At 49.2% G+C, this 19,308-nt stretch overlaps 14 non-coding genes and 4 pseudogenes across 14 annotated transcripts; 4 read left to right on the forward strand and 14 right to left on the reverse strand.

The window, feature by feature from the left end:
- Positions 1-139: 139 nt before the first annotated feature.
- On the forward strand, positions 140-331 carry LOC124854197. Its single transcript, XR_007034444.1, has one exon. It is a non-coding gene; the product is annotated as a U2 spliceosomal RNA (small nuclear RNA).
- Positions 332-821: 490 nt separating this feature from the next.
- LOC124853347 lies at positions 822-933 on the forward strand. The gene has a single exon (XR_007033690.1). It is a non-coding gene; the product is annotated as a U5 spliceosomal RNA (small nuclear RNA).
- A 180-nt stretch (positions 934-1,113) lies between these two features.
- On the forward strand, positions 1,114-1,301 carry LOC124854397. Its single transcript, XR_007034641.1, has one exon. It is a non-coding gene; the product is annotated as a U2 spliceosomal RNA (small nuclear RNA).
- Positions 1,302-1,798: 497 nt separating this feature from the next.
- On the forward strand, positions 1,799-1,911 carry LOC124853837. The gene has a single exon (XR_007034172.1). It is a non-coding gene; the product is annotated as a U5 spliceosomal RNA (small nuclear RNA).
- A 10,213-nt stretch (positions 1,912-12,124) lies between these two features.
- Positions 12,125-12,302, reverse strand: LOC124853066 (annotated as a pseudogene).
- Positions 12,303-12,474: 172 nt separating this feature from the next.
- On the reverse strand, positions 12,475-12,581 carry LOC124854060 (annotated as a pseudogene).
- A 489-nt stretch (positions 12,582-13,070) lies between these two features.
- LOC124854383 lies at positions 13,071-13,261 on the reverse strand. Its single transcript, XR_007034627.1, has one exon. It is a non-coding gene; the product is annotated as a U2 spliceosomal RNA (small nuclear RNA).
- A 174-nt stretch (positions 13,262-13,435) lies between these two features.
- On the reverse strand, positions 13,436-13,542 carry LOC124854068 (annotated as a pseudogene).
- Positions 13,543-14,035: 493 nt separating this feature from the next.
- On the reverse strand, positions 14,036-14,224 carry LOC124854206. Its single transcript, XR_007034452.1, has one exon. It is a non-coding gene; the product is annotated as a U2 spliceosomal RNA (small nuclear RNA).
- Positions 14,225-14,398: 174 nt separating this feature from the next.
- On the reverse strand, positions 14,399-14,510 carry LOC124853852. Its single transcript, XR_007034185.1, has one exon. It is a non-coding gene; the product is annotated as a U5 spliceosomal RNA (small nuclear RNA).
- A 497-nt stretch (positions 14,511-15,007) lies between these two features.
- On the reverse strand, positions 15,008-15,192 carry LOC124852944. Its single transcript, XR_007033360.1, has one exon. It is a non-coding gene; the product is annotated as a U2 spliceosomal RNA (small nuclear RNA).
- A 176-nt stretch (positions 15,193-15,368) lies between these two features.
- LOC124853966 lies at positions 15,369-15,476 on the reverse strand (annotated as a pseudogene).
- Positions 15,477-15,974: 498 nt separating this feature from the next.
- On the reverse strand, positions 15,975-16,161 carry LOC124852939. Its single transcript, XR_007033355.1, has one exon. It is a non-coding gene; the product is annotated as a U2 spliceosomal RNA (small nuclear RNA).
- Positions 16,162-16,332: 171 nt separating this feature from the next.
- LOC124853419 lies at positions 16,333-16,444 on the reverse strand. Its single transcript, XR_007033762.1, has one exon. It is a non-coding gene; the product is annotated as a U5 spliceosomal RNA (small nuclear RNA).
- A 492-nt stretch (positions 16,445-16,936) lies between these two features.
- LOC124852841 lies at positions 16,937-17,123 on the reverse strand. Its single transcript, XR_007033262.1, has one exon. It is a non-coding gene; the product is annotated as a U2 spliceosomal RNA (small nuclear RNA).
- A 172-nt stretch (positions 17,124-17,295) lies between these two features.
- Positions 17,296-17,408, reverse strand: LOC124853950. The gene has a single exon (XR_007034265.1). It is a non-coding gene; the product is annotated as a U5 spliceosomal RNA (small nuclear RNA).
- A 494-nt stretch (positions 17,409-17,902) lies between these two features.
- On the reverse strand, positions 17,903-18,091 carry LOC124853024. Its single transcript, XR_007033434.1, has one exon. It is a non-coding gene; the product is annotated as a U2 spliceosomal RNA (small nuclear RNA).
- A 755-nt stretch (positions 18,092-18,846) lies between these two features.
- On the reverse strand, positions 18,847-19,032 carry LOC124852743. Its single transcript, XR_007033166.1, has one exon. It is a non-coding gene; the product is annotated as a U2 spliceosomal RNA (small nuclear RNA).
- Positions 19,033-19,308: the final 276 nt, after the last annotated feature.

Consider the following 19,308-nt stretch of genomic DNA (forward strand, 5'->3'; position numbering starts at 1 on the left):
GTCAGAAATCAAAGCCACAAAGGAGAGCTTGGCGGAGGTGATAAGCAGCAGCCATTGTTATGCACACCCTACGACGGGGTACCACAACAAGTGAGATTTGTGCCAAGAGCTTGGCGTGGACATCCAACACTTGGGGCTTATCGCTACTCGGCCTTTTGGCTAAGATCAAGTGTAGTATCTGTTCTTATCAGTTTAATATCTGATATGTCCTCTATATGAGGACTACATATTAAGCAGATTTTTTGGCATGAGGGCAGAAATTTGGAGCTTGCTCCTTTCTCTCCACGCATCGACCTAGCATTGCAGTGCCGCTGGGAACGGTGCACTCTGTTCTTACCTTGTAGAAAACCAAACACTCAAACAATTGTCGCGTATCAAAAGTGAATTCTACACTGGCTCAATGAAACTGAGGTAACGGCCTGGCACACACAAGTGTGTGGAACCGCTCTGATGGCTCACTGCTTAGTGGTGACCATGCAGGGTCACAATGAGCTTGAACTGGATTCCAAATTGAGTTAGAAGCGTTTGTCAAGAATGAAACTTGCTTTCACTCAAGACCTTCTGGGAGACTTGGTGAGAAACCAGAGTCAGCATTTGGAGCGAATGTAAGTGGTTCAGGGATGTATTGCTTAGGCAGGCTTAAAGCCAATCACAGTAGTCAGGGCAGGAGGTAATAAAGACGTGTATAATTTTGGTTGGCAGATGGGGCGGGTTGGAATGTTGCATGCTGGGATCTGACATGCGGAAAGCAAAGAGGCCTACCGTGAAGGTGGTGACTGTGACCGAGAGGCTCCTCTGCTGCTCTCCAACAGAGGCCATGCTGACTCTGGTTTCTCTTCATAACGCTCAAGTCTTTCGCCTTTTACTAAAGACTTCCGTGGAGAGGAACAAACATGAGTTGAATATATTTTGGCAGGCTTTGCTGTATGGCTGAGCCTTATGAAATTGTGAAAAGTCAAAAGAGCTGTCTAGGTCAGAAATCAAAGCGCCACAAAGGAGAGCTTGGGCGGAGGTGATAAGCAGCAGCCATTGTTATGCACACCTATGAGCAGGGTACCACAACAAGTGAGATTTGTGCCAAGAGCTTGGCGTGGACATCAACACTTGGGGCTTATCGCTTCTCGGCCTTTTGGCTAAGATCAAGTGTAGTATCTGTTCTTATCAGTTTAATATCTGATATGTCCTCTATATGAGGACTACATATTAACAGATTTTTGGCATGAGGGCAGAAATTTGGAGCTTGCTCCTTTCTCTCAACCATCGACCTAGCATTGCAGTGCCGCTGGAGCGGTGCACTCTGTTCTTACCTTGTAGAAAACCAAACACTCAAACAATTGTCGCGTATCAAAGTGAATTCTACACTGGCTCAATGAAACTGAGGCTGACGGCCTGGCACACACAAGTGTGTGAAACCGCTCTGATGGCTCACTGCTTGTGGCGTGACCATGCACGAGGTCACAATGAGCTTGAACTGGATTCCAAATTGAGTTAGAAGCGTTTGTCAAGAATGGAAACTTGCTTTCACTCAAGACCTTCTGGGAGACTTGGTGAGAAACCAGAGTCAGCATTTGGAAGCGAATGTAAGTGGTTCAGGGATGTGCTGTAGGCAGGCTTAAAGCCAATCACAGTAGTCAGGGCAGGAGGTAATAAAGACGTGTATAATTTTGGTTGGCAGATGGGGCGGGTTGGGAATGTTGCATACTGGGATCTGACATGCGGAAAGCAAAGAGAGGCCTACCGTGAAGGTGGTGACTGTGACCGAGAGGCTCCTCTGCTGCTCTCCAACAGAGGGCCATGCTGACTCTGGTTTCTCTTCCTCTGCCTGAAGTCTTTCGCCTTTTACTAAAGACTTCCGTGGAAAGGAACAAACATGAGTTGAATATATTTTTGCCAGGCTTTGCTGTATGGCTGAGCCTTATGAAATTGTGAAAAGTCAAAAGGCTGTCTAGGTCAGAAATCAAGCGCCACAAAGGGAGCTTGGGCGGAGGTGATAAGCAGCAGCCATTGTTATGCACACCTACAGACGGGGTACCACAACAAGTGAGATTTGTGCCAAGAGCTTGGCGTGGACATCAACACTTGGGGCTTATCGCTTCTCGGCCTTTTGGCAGATTGATTGGAGGGGTGGAGACAAAGCAACAAAGAAGGAACACAATCGACACAAGATGACCAAGGACCAGATAAGCCCAAAGAGTTGGGGGTGAGAGGGTACACGATCGCTTCCAGGTGGAACCAGTGGAGGAACTTATGATGTCAGAGACTGGTTCTGCAAAAGGTCATCATGGAACAGCTGAGTCTGAAGGTCGAAGATGTGTGCTGTATCCAGTGGAACCAGCCAGAAAAAGCCTTCGGCGTTACACTGGTAGCGAGATGTGTATTCAAGAGTGGCTGAAGCCTGTAGAAAGGAGGCTGGGAAAGATTCGTGGCCGTTAAGATCCTGAACCTGGACAGACCAAATTTCAGAGCAGTCCCCGGTGCACTTACAACCCCCTTCGTCACGGCCAGGCACTGGCTGCTTTTTTAGGACAGCACGGAGAAGTGGTGACTAGTGCTAGGTATCTAAAAGACACGAGGGATTCTGGTTGGACAGGAAGAAGGCAGTTTCAGGTGCTGCTGAACCCTGGCCCAGAGGTCCTGGAGGACTGAAGCATCCACCGCTCTTTTCAGCCTTGAGTGGGGATCGCGGTTACCTGTTTTCTCCCGGCAACCAGCTTCTGATCGGCGTTGCAGGCAGTGGCCATACAAGAGGCAGGACTGTTCGGAGCCTGCTGCCGAATACCCTGTGGCCAAGGGGCCATGAGGCCAAAGACTGCAGGGCCCAAGGCCTGTCATGGATGTGGGGACTGGGCCATCTGTCGCAACTGCCCTACTTGAAGGAGGACCTTGACGAAGTGGCCAAGTCCACTGGAGGCCGGAAAAAGCCAAGGATCCAGATGGGACCCGTGCCTGAGAATGGCTCAAGCACCAATACAGGCAGAGCCAGCAGCGGATCTTTCTAAGGGAACAGAGGCCCCCTGGAGAAAGGAACAACCGGAAGGCCTTGGGATAGCGAAGCCCAGGTGCCCGTGACAAGCGCAGAGGATTTCCCTCCCCATCAACCCAGGTCCACCCACCTCCAAGGAGTCAAGAAGGGGAGCACGGGAGAGGATGCATGGCTTTCGGAGCGGGAAGACAATTAGAGCGGAGAGAGGAGTAAGGAGGGGGCCATAGTAAAAAATCAAAGGGGAAGGCAGGGCAGAGGACAGGACCAAGAGAAGGAGCTGATGGTGGGATGGATGGGGGTAGGGCAGCAAGAAGGGCTGCAGAGGAGGGAGGACATCAGGAGGCGGGAAGGGGCAGCTTGGGGCTGGGGAGGGTGGAGGGGCTACGGGGCAGAGCGGAGGAGATCCAGGTGATCTGCTCGCCCGTAGGTTTGAGGATTGGAGCTGGGTTACCTCCAGACCTGCTCAATATACCATCCCCTTTGGGGAGGATGCATATGAGGGACCCAACAGGCCATCAACATCGCCTAATCCAGTGCCCTTTTCCTGGAGAGGGAACAGATGGACAGTGAGGACCTCTTCTTGCTGTAGGGAGTTTTTTTAGGTGTTTTGGTACGTAAAGACTTTAAAAATCCACAAATTATAATGACTGCAGTTAAAAATTCTTTCATTAAATGTAAGAGGAATGAGGGCTAGCGGTTAAAGAGGTTGTTTATGATTTTGTGGATAGCTGCATGTACAAATTTGTTTGTGCAGGAGGTTCATTTGCTACGGGACAAGGGGATGTTGCAAAATCATAAACAGCCCTTCTTTTAACCGCGTCTTACGACAATGAAATTTAACTGCAGTCATTATAATTTGTATTTTCAAAAATGCTTCACCATCTCACTTCTGCTCCCTACAGCAGAAAGGAAGATCTCACCTGTCCATCTATTCCCGAAAGGAAGCACTGGATGGCGATGTTGTGGCCTGTTGGAGTGCCTGTGGTCTGGAGAAGTAACTCCGGCTCAACCCAAACTTCGGCGAGCAGATCACCTGGATCTCCTCCGCCACTGCTCCATCGCCTCCGCCTGGCCTGTGTTGCCTTCCCTTCTGATGTCCTCTCCTCTGCGGCTCACTGGCACGCTGCCCTGCCCCCATCCACCATCAGCTCCTTTCTCTTGGTCTGGCTCTACTGCCCATTGCCTTCCCCTTTGATTTTTGCTATGGCCCCACTCACTTCCTCTCTCCCCTTTCAATTGTCTTCCCGCTCATGCGTTTCGATGCCCTTCTTGACAGCGGAGAATGAACTGGATTGATGAGTCCTGCGACAGGCGCAGGCCCCGGTAGCCTTCGGCTGTTCACTTTCTCAGGGGAGCTTCTCTGTTCCCCCTGCTGGCGTCCGTTGCTGTCTGCCTGTTGGTATTGAGCCATTCCTGCTTCTGGATCTTATTTCCGGCTCTCCAGTGGACTTGTACTTCGCGAAGGTCCTCATGCCGATGGGGCAGTGTGACCCGGTCCCCATCCATGACGAGCAGCGGGCCCGATGCGATGGCGCTGACGCATGGCCCCGGCCACGGGTGGCGACGGCGGGCTCCGGAACATTATGTGGCCGGGCTGCCTGCAACGCCGACAGGCGTTTGCGTTGCACCGAGTAAAGCTGGGCAACGCGATCCCCGCAGGCAGATCTCAGAATAAGGTCGAGGTGGCACGGCACCTGGCGTTCTTCCTCGTGTCTTTATGCCTTTAGTCACCGCTATCGTCTTCGACGGCAGCTGATGCTCGGTGATGACCGAAAAGAGATTGCTGGTGTGCCGTGTTTAAGTTGCAGTCTGTCGAAGTTCGAGATCTTGTATTTCCGATATGACCTCCCTTTCTGCGGGCTTCGGCCCTTGAACTCACGCATCTAAACACCAGCGTCCGAGCTTTTCTGGCTGGTTCGCGTCGACAGCTTCGAACTCCGGTGTTCCATGATGACCTTTTGCAGGGCAGTCTCTGGAGAGCATCGCGATTTCTGCTGGTTTCCCGCCTGAAGCGTGTCGTGTACCTCTTTGACGCTGGGCTTGTCTGGTCGCTGATCTTTGTGTCGATGTTCATGTTTGTTAGCTTTGTCTCGATCTCTCCAATCAATCTTAGCAAAAGGCGAAGGCGATAAACGAACGGATATCCACCAAGCTGCTTGGCACAAATCTCGCGGTGCGGTAAACAGGTGGCTGCTATCGCCCAAGCTCAGCGTGACGCTGACACAGGCAATAACGACTTTTCTGTTTCGCAGGCTCGGCCATGCAACGAAGCCTGCTGCATATTCAGCCATGTTTGTTCTCGCGGTCTTTGTGGCCGAGACTTGTGCGTTATGGCGAAGAAGAGTCGCTGGCCGCATCTTGTTATTACTCTCGGTGATGCCACGCTTCTCGTGCGGTATGCAGCATTCCCAACCGACCCCATCTGCCAACCAGAAACCATACTGCGTCTTTATACCTCATGCTGGCTACATGATCTTTAAGCTGCCTCACTCATCCCTGGGCTCCACCCGTCAACTCAGAATGCTGACTCTGGTTTCACCAAATCTCCAGGTCTTCGACAATTTCCATTCTTGACGTCTTCTAATATTTGGAGTCAGTTCAGCGTGTGACCCCGTGCGTAATCGCGTCGCTAAGCGGCGTGATGTGCCGAGCGTTACCTCGGTTTCATTGAGCCAGTGTAGATGCTTTTATTACGCGTTGGTGTTTGAGTGTTTGGTTGGAAATGAAACGATTGCGCGTTCCCAGCGACTTTACAATCTTTTCGATGCGTGGAAAGGAGCAAGCTCCCAAATTACTGCCTCATGCCAAATATCTGCTTAATGTAGTCCTCATGAAGGATATATCAGTATTATTGATAAGGGCTAAAGATACTACATGATCTTGTAAAGGCGAAGGCAAGCCCAGATCAACGGATGTCAACATGGCAGCTGCGGCACAAATCTCTTGTTGTGGTACCCGATTAAAATGGTGTGCACATGGCTGTGGCTGCTGTATCTCACCAAACTCGCTGTGGCGCTTGTTCGACCCAGCTCTTTGACTTTCTGTGCTGCTGAGCTCAGCTCTCAACAAACCTGCCATATTCAGCTCATGTTTGTTCCTCTCCGTCTTTGGTAAGGCGAAGACTTTTGTGGTTATGAAACCAGAGCATGGCCTCTGTTGGAAGGCAGCTGGAAGAGGCCTCTCGATCGCGATCACCTTCACCCGACAGGCTCTTTCGCATGTCAGTCCCGGTATGCAACCCGCAACCAAATTATACTGCGTCTTTATTACCTCCTGCCCTGGCTACTGTGTTGGCAAGCACTGCCTAAGCTGGCCTGAACCGCTGCATTCGCTCAAATGCGACTCTGAGATTTCTCACCAAGTGCAGAAAGTCTTGATGAAGCAGTTTCCGTGGCGACGGCAGCTACAGCTCGAGCCCCGGGGCTCGGTTCAGCTCGTGTGACGATCGTAATCGCGTCGCCAGCGGTGAGCCGTCGTGAGCTGCACGCTTGTGTGCCAGGCGGTTTCGTGAGCCAGTGTGGAAGCCGCACGTCGCGGCCGATTGTTTCGGTGTTTGGTTTTTTTAGTAAACAGAGTGCACCCGTTCCCAACATTTTCTAGTGTTCGATGGTGGAAAAGACAGCTCAAATTTCTGCCCTCATGCCAAATCGCGTGTCCTCATATAGAGAACATATCCGAATAAACTGATAAAGAACAGATGCTACACTTGATCTTGGCAAAAGGCAGAAGCCAATAAGCAAGTAACCGGATGTCCGCCAAGCCTCTTTTTGATCTCGCTTGTTGAAACCGCCCGACCGTCGGTGTGCTGGCTGCTGCTATCGGCAGCTTCTCGCTTTTTGTGGCAGCGATTGACCTGGGCAACTACTGGCTCTGGTTTCATGAACTCCGGCCATGCTAGAAGCCTGCCGCCGGCTCATGTTTGTTCACCTCACGGAAGTCTTTGGTAAGGCGAAGACATTGGTATGAAGAAACCAGGGCATGGCCCTCTGTTGGAGGCGGCGGGAGGGCTATGCCGATCTGAGCCTCTCTTGCTCACATGTCGGATCCCCGGTATGCTTCCCAACCACCATCGGCAAATTATGCACGTCTTGTGGCACAAGCCTGCCTGGCGGCCGTCCCACGAACACTTACATTAAACCAAGCGCGACTGCAATTTCTCTGAAGTGTCTCAGAAGTATGTGGTGGCTGGTTTCCATTCTTGACTGACGCTTCATCGTTGGAGCAGTTCAGCTTCATTGTGACGTTATGTCACGTCGCAAGCAGTCGGCCATCGGCGATTTTTGCTTGTGTCAATAGCAGACATTCACCTCAGCCTCGACCAGGCCGGTGTAGTCGCACGATACCGGCAATTGTTACAGTGTTCGGTTTTCTACAGGTAAGGCGCAGTGCCCGTTCCCAGCGACTGCTAATGCTGGAAGTCGATCAGTGGAGAGAAGAACAGCTCCCTCTGCCCACCATGCCAAATCTGTAATGTAGTCTCATATAGTATTAAACTGACAGAGCAGATACTACATGATCTTAAGGCGGCAATAAGCAAGTGTTAATAATCACGCCAAGCTAACGGCGCAAATCTCCTTGTTCAATGTGCCGTTTGGCCAGGCCAATGCAACAATGGCTGCTGCTCCTCGCCCAAGCTTCCTTTGTGGCGCATTCTGACCTGGGCAACTCTTTGACTTTGCAATTTCATAGGCTCAGCCATACAGCAAGCCTGCTCGGCTCGTAAGCTGTTCCCCTCCCCTTGAAGTCTTTAATGAAAATGAAAGATGCAATGGCGTTATGAAGAGAAACCAGAGTCAGCGTATTTCTGTTGGAGAGCGGCAGAGGAGTACCGGTCACAGTCACCACCTTCCCGCGGTAGGCCTCTTTGCTCGCATCCCATCCCGGTATGCAACATTCCCAACCCGCCCCTCCTGTCACGCGTCTTTATTACCTCTGCCCTGACTTCTGTGATTGGCTTTTTAAGCTTAAGCTGTGCAGACCCTTGCATTAAACTCCGAATGCTGACTGATTTCTCCGCCGTCTCCCGAAGATGGCAGTGAAAACGAGATCATTCTTGACAAACCTTCTGGCTCGGTTTGGGCTGTTCCCGTGCGTCGTCGCTAAGCGGTGAGCTAGCCATGGTTTCGCGTGTGCTGAGCCATTACCCATTGAGCCAGTGTCGTCGCGTCGCGAACAATTTGAGGTGTTCGTTTCTAAGACAGGCTGGCACCGTTCCCGGCGGCTCTTCGTGCGTGAAACGGGCTCCAAATTACTGCCCCTCATGCAAGCTGCAATATGGCGGTCATATGGGTTTGTATCGAATGTTAAGCTGATAAGAACTGAGTACTACGCGATCTTGGCAAAGGCAGGCGATAAGCCCCAAGTAGACGGATGTCCCAGCCAAGCTGGCTTGCAAATGACAATGCCCGACTAATGAGTATTACTGGCTAATGGCTTCTCATGCTTCTCCTTTAATGGCAGCGATTGGGCAACAACGACTTTCACCCAATTTCAAAAGGCTCGGCAAGCCTGCCGTGGCATGTTGTTCTCTCCCTTGAAGTCTTTTAATGGCGGCGACATGGTGTGAAGGCCAGAAGTCGCATGGCCTCTGACGGAAACATGTTGATGCATGAGCACCACCTTCATGACAGGCCTCTTGCTCGCATCGGCATGCATTCCCATCTGCCAACCAGCGTCTTCCTGCTGACTGTGGTGGCTGCCTAAGCAATACATCCCACAGACCACCTTCGCTCCCAAAATGCTCTTTCTCACCAAGTAGAGAAAATGTGAGTGAAAGCAAGTTTCCGTTCTTGACAAGCGCTTCTAACTCAATTTGTGGAATCGGTGCTTCGTGTGACGTGCATGTCGTCCGCTAAGCAGTGAGCCATCGAAGCGATTGACCTCTGCATGGCCGGTGTGATTCGCACGATACGCGACAGTATTTGAGAGTGTTTGGTTTTCTACAGGCAGGGCAGAGTGCACCGTTCCCAGCGACTGTCGTCGTGCGTGAAAAGAAGAACGAAGCTCCAAATTTCTGCCCCTCATGCAAATCTGCTTATATGTAGTCATCATATAGGAGCATATCGAATATTAAGCTGATATTCTGATCTTAGCCAAGGCCGAGAGCGATAAACTGAGGCTGGATATCATATGCAAGCAAAATCTCACTTGTATGTTGCAGTTAAACAGGCTGTGCACATGTGTGGCTGCTGCTCCCTCATGCTCTTTAATGGCGAAGCATTCGACCTGGGTTTCACAATTTCATAGGCTCAGCCATACAACGCAGTCTCGGCTCATGTTGGTTCTCCGCGGAAGTGGCACAGTAAGGCGGGCTGTGCGTTATGAAGAGCCAGGTCGGCATGGCCTCTGTTGGAGAGGCAGAGGAGCCCTGCCGGTCACGATCACCACCTCCTTGATATTCTTGCTTTCGCATGTGCTTGGCTCATCGCATTCCCGACCATACCAACCAAGAGCCATACTGCGTCTTGTTTGACTGTGACACAAGCCTGCCTGGCAATACGTCCTGAACTGCATAAACTCAAATAGCGACTCTGTTTCCAAATCTTCCCAAGTGTGAAGCAAGTTTCCATTCTGTCAATTTGGGAATCGGTTCAGCATTGTGACCCCGTGCATGGTCGCTAAGCAGTGAGCCGTGAGCGGTTTCACACGCTTGTGTGCAGGCGTTTTCAGTTTCGTGAGCGGTGTAAAACCGCTTTTGATACGGCGACAGTATTTGAGGTGTTTGATTTTCTACAGGTAAGAACAGTGCACCGTTCAGTCAATGGCGTGGAGGAAAAGCGAAGCTCAAATTACTACCCATAAAATCTGTAATCGTAGTCTCATATGAAGAGGGTTGTATCGGAGGCTGTTAAACTTTGACAGGGCGAATGCTACGCTTGATCTTGGCCAAAGGCCGAAGGCGGTAAGCCCCAAGTGTTGGATGTCCCGCCAGCTGCGGCACAATCTCCTTGTTGTGGTGCGATTGGTAGGTATTACATAACAATGGCTGCTATCTCGCCAGCTCTCCTTTGTGGCTTGTTGACCCTGGGCAACTCTTTAGCTCTGTCTGAGCTCAGCCATCTAAACCTGCATATTCAATAAATGTTTGTTCCTACTCCGTGGAAGTCTTTGACCAAGGTGGCTGCGTTATGAAGAGGCCAGGAGTCAGCATGTCTCTGGTGGGCCAACAGGTGCAGTCACCTTCCCCAGGCTCTCTTGCTTTCATGTCAGTCCCAGTAGCAAACATTCAACCGCCCATCTGCCAGCAAAATTATATACACGTCTTTGTACACTCCTGCCTGACTTCTGTGAGTGCTTCCAAGCCTGCCCTAAGCAATACGTCCTGAACCCTTGCATTGGCTCCGAGTACGACTCTCCAGTTTCTCGCAAACTGCCAGAAAGATGGCGATGAAAGCAGTTTCCATTCTTGACTGGCAGCTTCTTCAGTTCCAAGCATTGTGACCCCGTGCGTAATCCGTCACTAAGCGTGAGCCGTCAGCGATTTCACGCTTCCGTGTGCCAGACACGTTTTCAGTTTCGACCGAGCCAGTGTGGTCACTTTTGTCTGTGACAGTATTTGGTGTTTATTCTGGTAGAGGCTGGAAGTGCAGACTAGCGGCTACGCAAATCAAATGGAAAAGAAAGAACCCAACTCCCAAGTCTGCCCTCTGAAATCTGCTTAATAGTCACCATATGAAAGGACATATGGTATTAGCTAAACAAACAGATACTACATGATCTGTAAGAAGCAAGCGATAAGCCCAAGTGACGGATGTGCGCCAATCTGGCGGTACCCCTGATAGTGTGTAACAACAAGCTGTCACCTGCCCAAGCTCTCCTTTGTGGCGCTTCTGACCTGGAAACTGTAGGCCTCAGCCCAACCAGCGGCCTGCCAAATATATTCAACTACGTGGCTATTCTCTCCGCCAAATGCTAGTAAAGGCGGGCAATGGTATGAAGAGCCAAGTCGGCATGGCCTCTGTTCGTGGCAGCTCTCTGGTCACCGCACCTTGCTTTCATGTCGAATCCCAGTATGCAGCATTCTAACCGCCCCATGTACGCGTAACGTACACTCACTGCTTTGACTGTGATTGGCTTTAATGGCAACTGTCTGAACCACTTACGTTCGCTCCAAGCTGCTGATTCTGGTTTCTCAATCTCCCAGAGAAAGATGTGATGAAAACGAGTTTCCATTCTTGACAAACGCTTCTGGTGGAATCCAGTTCAAGCTCATTGTGACCCGTGCATGGTCGTCACTGAAGCGATGACCATCAGGCGGTTTCACACGCTTTGTGTGTGCCGAGCCATTTCGTGAGCCAGTGTAGATTCACGATTCGCGGACATTGTTGGGCGTTTGATTTTGCTGAAGGTGGAACAGTGCGATTACGCGACTTTCTTAGGTCGTGCGTGAAGAACAGTAGCACCTTTGCTTGTGCAACCATCTCCTATGAAGGACATATCGAATATTAAACTGATAAGGCTGGATACTCATGATCTTAAGGCGGCGACCAAGCCCCAAGTGTTGGACAATCTCTTGGCACAAATTTGTTGTTACCCCGCAGGTATTGCATAACAATGGCTTGCTTGTACCCTCGCCCAAGCTCTCCTTTGTGGCGCGATTTCTGACCTGGTGCAGCTCTGACTTTCACAATTTCGTAGGCTCAGCCATGCCGAAAGCCTGCCAAGCTCAGCTCATGTTTGTTCCTCTCCGGGAAGTCTTTAGTAAAGGCGGCGATGCGTTATGAAGAAACCAGAGTCAGCATGGCCTCTGTTGAAGCGGCGAAGAGCCTCTCGGTCTGATCAGCCTTCTGTCGGGCCTCTCTCCGCATCAGATCGTATGCAACCCAACCCCTATCTCTGCCAACCAGAACGTCTTTAACACCTCCTGCTGACTTACTGCTATACATCCTGAACCCATTCGCTCCAAATGCTGACTGCTAATTTCTCACCAATCAGTCTTGAGTGTAAGCAGGTTTCCATTCTTGACAAACGCTTCTGGCGGAAGTCAGTTAAGCTCATTGTGACCCCGTGCATGGTCGTCGCTGGCGCGATGAGCCATCAAGCGGTTTCACACTTGTGTGTGCCAGGCGTACCATTCTTTCATTGAGCCAGTGTAATTGATACGCGACAATTGTTTGAGTGTTTGGTTTTCTACAAGGTAAGACAGAGTGCACCGTTCCCAGCGGCACTGCAATGCTAGGTGTGTGCGTGGAGAAGAAAGGAGCAAGCTCCAAATTTCTGCCCCTCATCTGCTTAATGTAGTTCCTCATATGAAGGACATATCGAATGTTAAACTGATAAGAACAGATACTACATGATCTTAGCCAAAAGGCGGCGATAAGCTCCAAGTGTTGGATGTCACCCCAGCTCTTGGCACAAATCTCACTTGTTGTGGTACCCGTTCGTAGTGTGCATAACAATGGCTGCTGTTATCGCCTCACCCAAGCTCTCCTTTGTGGCGCTTGATTTCTGACCTAGACAGCTCTTTGACTTTTCACAATTTCATAAGGCTGAGCTCATACAGCAAAGCCTGCAAAATATATTCAACTCATGTTTGTTCCTCTCCGCGGAAGTCTTTAGTAAAAGGCGAAAAGGCTGTGCGTTATGAAGACCAAAGTCAGCATGTCCCCTCTGTTGGAGAGCAGACAGAGAGCCTCTCGGTCATCACCACCTTCACGGTGGGCCTCTTTCCGCATGTCAGATCCCAGTATGCAACATTCCCAACCTTCCCCATCTGCCAACCAAAATTATACACGTCTTTATTACCTCCTGCCCTGACTACTGTGATTGGCTTTTAAGCCTGCCTAAGCAATACATCCTGAACCACTTACATTCGCTCCAAAATGCTGACTCTGGTTTCTCACCAAGTCTCCCAGAAGGTCTTGGTGAAAGCAAGTTTCCATTCTTGACAAGCGGCTTCTAACTCAATTTGGAATCCAGTTCAAGCTCATTGTGACCCGTGCATGGTCACGTCACTAAGCAGTGAGCCATCAGAGCGGTTTCACACACTTGTGTGTGCCAGGCCGTTACCTCAGTTTCATTGAGCCAGTGTAGAATTCACTTTTGATCGCGACAATTGTTTGAGTGTTTGGTTTTCTACAAGGTAAGAACAGAGTGCACCGTTCCCAGCGGCACTGCAGTGCTAGGTCGATGCGTGGAGAGAAAGGAGCAAGCTCCAAATTCTGCCCCTCATGCCAAAAATCTGCTTAATATGTAGTCCTCATGAGGACATATCAGATATTAAACTGATAAGAACAGATACTACACACTTGATCTTAGCCAAAAGGCCGAGAGCGATAAGCCCCAAGTGTTGGATGTCACGTCAACTCTTGGCACAAATCTCACTTGTTGTGGTACCCGTTCGTAGGTGTGCATAACAATGGCTGCTGCTTATCACCTCCGCCCAAGCTCTCCTTTGTGGCGCTTGATTTCTGACCTAGACAGCTCTTTGACTTTTCACAATTTCATAAGGCTCAGCCATACAGCAAAGCCTGCCAAAATATATTCAACTCATGTTTGTTTCCTCTCCACGAGAGTCTTTAGTAAGGCGAAAGACTTGTGCGTTATGAAGGCCAGAGTCAGCATGGCCCTCTGTTGGAGAGCAGCAGAGGAGCCTCTCGGTCAGAGTCACCACCTTCACATTAGGCCTCTCTTTGCTTTCCGATGTCAGATCCCAGTATGCAACATTCCCAACCCGCCCCATCTGCCAACCAAAATTATACCGTCTTTGTTACCTCCTGCCCTGACTACTGTGATTGGCTTTTAAGCCTGCCTAAGCAATACATCCCTGAACCACTTACATTCGCTCCAAAATGCTGACTCTGGTTTCTCACCAAGTCTCCCAGAAGGTCTTGGTGAAAGCAAGTTTCCATTCTTGACAAACGCTTCTAACTCAATTTGGAATCCAGTTCAAGCTCATTGTGACCCCGTGCATGGTCACGTCACTAAGCAGTGAGCCATCAGAGCGGTTTCACACCTTGTGTGCCAGGCCGTTACCTCCGTTTCATTGAGCCAGTGTAGAATTCACTTTTGATACGCGACAATTGTTTGAGTGTTTGGTTTCTACAAGTAAGAACAGAGTGCACCGTTCCCAGCGGCACTGCAATGCTAGGTCGATGCGTGGAGAGAAAGGAGCAAGCTCCAAATTACTGCCCCTCATGCCAAAAATCTGTAATATGTAGTCCTCATATAGAGGACATATCAGATATTAAACTGATAAGAACAGATACTACACTTGATCTTAGCCAAAGGCCGAGAAGCGATAAGCCCCAAGTGTTGGATGTCACGTAGCTCTTGGCACCGTCTCACTTGTTGTGGTACCCGTTCGTAGAGTGTGCATAACAATGGCTGCTGTATCACCTCCGCCCAAGCTCTCCTTTGTGGCGCTTGATTTCCTGACCTAGACAGCTCTTTGACTTTTCACAATTTCATAAGGCTCAGCCATACAGTAAACCTGCCAAAAATATATTCAACTCATGTTTGTTCCTCTCCACGGAAGTCTTTAGTAAAGGCGAAAGACTTGTGCGTTATGAAGAAAGAAACCAGGTCAGCATGGCCCTCTGTTGGAGAGCAGCAGAGGAGCCTCTCGGTCACAGTCACCACCTTCACGGTAGGCCTCTCTTTGCTTTCCGCATGTCAGATCCCAGTATGCAACATTCCCCAACCGCCCCCATCTGCCAACCAAATTATACACGTCTTTATTACCTCTCCCTGACTACTGTGATTGGCTTTTAAGCCTGCCTAAGCAATACATCCCTGAACCACTTACATTCGCTCCAAATGCTGACTCTGGTTTCTCACCAAGTCTCCCAGAAGGTCTTGAGTGAAAGCAAGTTTCCATTCTTGACAAACGCTTCTAACTCAATTTGGAATCCAGTTCAAGCTCATTGTGACCCGTGCATGGTCACGTCACTAAATGATGAGCCATCAGGCGGTTTCACACACTTGTGTGTGCCAGGCCGTTACCTCAGTTTCATTGAGCCAGTGTAGAAATTCACTTTTGATACGCGACAATTGTTTGAGTGTTTGGTTTTCTACAAGGTAAGAACAGAGTGCACCGTTCCCAGCGGCACTGCAATGCTAGGTCGATGCGTGGAGAGAAAGGAGCAAGCTCAAATTTCTGCCCCTCATGCCAAAATCTGCTTAATATGTAGTCCTCCTATAGAGGACATATCAGATATTAAACTGATAAGAACAGATACCACTTGATCTTAGCCAAAGGCCGGCGATAAGCCCCAAGTGTTGGATGTCACGCCAAGCTCTTGGCACAAATCTCACTTGTTGTGGTACCCGTTCGTAGAGTGTGCATAACAATGGCTGCTGCTTATCACCTCCGCCCAAGCTCTCCTTTGTGGCGCTTGATTTCTGACCTAGACAGCTCTTTGACTTTTCACAATTTCATAAGGCTCAGCCATACAGCAAAGCCTGCCAAAATATATTCAACTCATGTTTGTTCCTCTCCACGGAAGTCTTTAGTAAAAGCGAAAGACTTGCGTTATGAAGAAGAGCAGAGTCAGCATGGCCCTCTGTTGGAGAGCAGCAGAGGAGCCTCTCGGTCTGATCACCACCTTCACGGTAGGCCTCTCTTTGCTTTCCGCATGTCAGATCCCAGTATGCAACATTCCCAACCCGCCCCCATCTGCCAGCCTTAAAATTATACACGTCTTTATACCTCCTGCCCTGACTACTGTGATTGGCTTTTAAGCCTGCCTAAGCAATACATCCCTGAACCACTTACATTCGCTCCAAAATGCTGACTCTGGTTTCTCACCAAGTCTCCCAGAAGGTCTTGGAGGTAAGCAAGTTTCCATTCTTGACAAACGCTTCTAACTCAATTTGGAATCCAGTTCAAGCTCATTGTGACCCGTGCATGGTCCGTCACTAAGCAGTGAGCCATCAGAGCGGTTTCACACACTTGTGTGCCAGGCCGTTACCTCAGTTTCATTGAGCCAGTGTAGAATTCACTTTTGATACGCGACAATTGTTTGAGTGTTTGGTTTTCTACAAGTGAAGAACAGAGTGCACCGTTCCAGCGGCACTGCAATGCTAGGTCGATGCGTGGAGAGAAGGAGCAAGCTCCAAATTTCTGCCCCTCATGCCAAAAATCTGCTTAATATGTAGTCCTCATATAGAGGACATATCAGATATTAAACTGATAAGAACAGATACTACATGATCTTGGCAAAAGGCCGAGGCGATAAGCCCCAAGTGTTGGATGTCCATGCTCTTGGCACAAATCTCACTTGTTGTGGTACCCCGTTCGTAGGTGTGCATAACAATGGCTGCTGCTTATCACCTCCGCCCAAGCTCTCCTTTGTGGCGCTTGATTTCTGACCTAGACAGCTCTTTGACTTTCACAATTTCATAAGGCTCAGCCATACAGCAAAGCCTGCCAAAAATATATTCAACTCATGTTTGTTCCTCTCCACGGAAGTCTTTAGTAAAGGCGAAAGACTTGTGCGTTATGAAGAGAAACCAGAGTCAGCATGGCCCTCTGTTGGAGAGCAGCAGAGGAGCCTCTCGGTCTGATCACCACCTTCACGGTAGGCCTCTCTTTGCTTTCATGTCAGATCCCAGTATGCAACATTCCCAACCCGCCCCCATCTGCCAACCAAATTATACACGTCTTTGTACCTCCTGCCTGACTACTGTGATTGGCTTTTAAGCCTGCCTAAGCAATACATCCCTGAACCACTTACATTCGCTCCAAAATGCTGACTCTGGTTTCTCACCAAGTCTCCCAGAAGGTCTTGGTGAAAGCAAGTTTCCATTCTTGACAAGCGCTTCTAACTCAATTTGGAATGATCGTTCAAGCTCATTGTGACCCGTGCATGGTCCGTCACTAAGCAGTGAGCCATCAGGCGGTTTCACACACTTGTGTGTGCCAGGCCGTTACCTCAGTTTCATTGAGCCAGTGTAGAATTCACTTTTGATACGCGACAATTGTTTGAGTGTTTGGTTTTCTACAAGGTAAGAACAGAGTGCACCGTTCCCAGCGGCACTGCAATGCTAGGTCGATGCGTGGAGAGAAAGGAGCAAGCTCAAATTTCTGCCCCTCATGCTAAAATCTGCAATATGTAGTCCTCATATAGAGGACATATCAGATATTAAACTGATAAGAACAGATACTACACTTGATCTTAGCCAAAGGCCGAGGCGATAAGCCCCAAGTGTTGGATGTCCATATCAAGCTCTTGGCACAAATCTCACTTGTTGTGGTACCCGTTCGTAGGTGTGCATAACAATGGCTGCTGCTTATCACCTCCTCCCAAGCTCTCCTTTGTGGCGCTGATTTCTGACCTAGACAGCTCTTTGACTTTTCACAATTTCATAAGGCTCAGCCATACAGCAAAGCCTGCAAAAATATATTCAACTCATGTTTGTTCTCTCACAGGAAGTCTTTAGTAAAGGCGAAAGACTTGTGCGTTATGAAGAGAAACCAGAGTCAGCATGGCCCTCTGTTGGAGGCAGCAGAGGAGCCTCTCAGTCGAGTCACCACCTTCACGGTAGGCCTCTCTTTGCTTTCCATGTCAGATCCCAGTATGCAACATTCCCAACCCGCCCCCATCTGCCAACCAAATTATACACGTCTTTGTATTACCTCCTGCCCTGACTACTGTGATTGGCTTTTAAGCCTGCCTAAGCAATACATCCCTGAACCACTTACATTCGCTCCAAAATGCGACTCTGGTTTCTCATCAAGTCTCCCAGAAGGTCTTGAGTGAAGCAGGTTTCCATTCTTGATAAGCGCTTCTAACTCAATTTGGAATCCAGTTCAAGCTCATTGTGACCCGTGCATGGTCACGTCACTAAACAGTGAGCCATCAGAGCGGTTTCACACTTGTGTGTGCCGGGCCGTTACCTCAGTTTCATTGAGCCAGTGTAGAATTCACTTTTGATACGCGACAATTGTTTGAGTGTTTGGTTTTCTACAAGGTAAGAACAGAGTGCACGTTTCCCAGCGGCACTGCAATGCTAGGTCGATGCGTGGAGAGAAAGGAGCAAGCTCCAAATTTCCCCCTCATGCCAAAAATCTGCTTAATATGTAGTTACTCATATAGAGGACATATCAGATATTAAACTGATAAGAACAGATACTACATGTCTGAGCTTAAAAGGCCGAGGCGATAAGCCCCAAGTGTTGGATATCCACGTAACTCTTGGCACAAATCTCCCTTGTTGTGGTTCCCGTTGTAGGTGTGCATAACAATGGCTGCTGTATCACCTCCGCCCAAGCTCTCCTTTGTGGCGCTTGATTTCTGACCTGACAACTCTTTGACTTTTCAATTTCATAAGGCTCAGCCATACAATAAAAGCCTGCCAAAAATATATTCAACTCATGTTGTTCCTCTCCTGGAAGTCTTTGTAGCGAAAAAGACTTGCGTTATGAAGAAATCAAGTCAGCATGGCCCTCTGTTGGAGAGCGGAAGGCCTCTGGTCCAGATCACCACCTTCACGGTAGGCCTCTCTTTGCTTTCCATGTCAGATCCCAGTATGCAACATTCCCAACCCTCCCCATCTGCCAATCAAAATTATACAGTCTTTATTACCTCCTGCCCTGACTCTGTGATTGGCTTTAAGCCTGCCTAAACAATACATCCCTGAACCATACATTCGCTCCAAAATGCTGACTCTGGTTTCTCACCAAGTCTCCCAGAAGGTCTTGGTGAAAGCAAGTTTCATTCTTGACAAGCGGCTTTACTCAATTTGGAATCCAGTTCCAAGCTCATTTGTGACCCGTGCATGGTCACGTCACTAAGCAGTAGCCATCAGAGCGGTTTCACCTTGTGTGTGCCAGGCACGTCTACCTCAGTTTCATTGAGCCAGTGTAGAATTCACTTTTGATCTGTGACAATTGTTTGGTGTTTGGTTTTCTACAAGGTAAGAACAGGTGCACCGTTCCCAGCGGCACTGCAATGCTAGGTCGATGCGTGGAGAGAAAGGAGCAAGCTCCAAATTTCTGCCCCTCATGCCAAAATCTGCTTTATGGTCCTCATATAGAGGACATATCAGATATTAAACTGATAAGAACAGATACTACATGATCTTGGCCAAAAAGGCCGAGAAGCGATAAGCCCCAAGTATTGGATATCCACGTGGCTCAACAAATCTCTCTTGTTGTGGTACCCCGTTCGTGGGTGTGCATAACAATGGCTGCTGCTTATCACCTCCGCCCAAGCTCTCCTTTGTGGCGCTTGATTTCTGACCTAGACAGCTCTTTGACTTTTCACAATTTCATAAGGCTCAGCCATACAACAAAGCCTGCCAAAATATATTCAACTCATGTTTGTTCCTCTCCACGAAGTCTTTAGTAAAGAGCGAAAGACTTGTGCAGCAATACGTAACTG

This window comes from Hippoglossus stenolepis, chromosome 10, assembly GCF_022539355.2.
Source record: "Hippoglossus stenolepis isolate QCI-W04-F060 chromosome 10, HSTE1.2, whole genome shotgun sequence".
Classification (NCBI taxonomy): Eukaryota; Metazoa; Chordata; class Actinopteri; order Pleuronectiformes; family Pleuronectidae; genus Hippoglossus; species Hippoglossus stenolepis.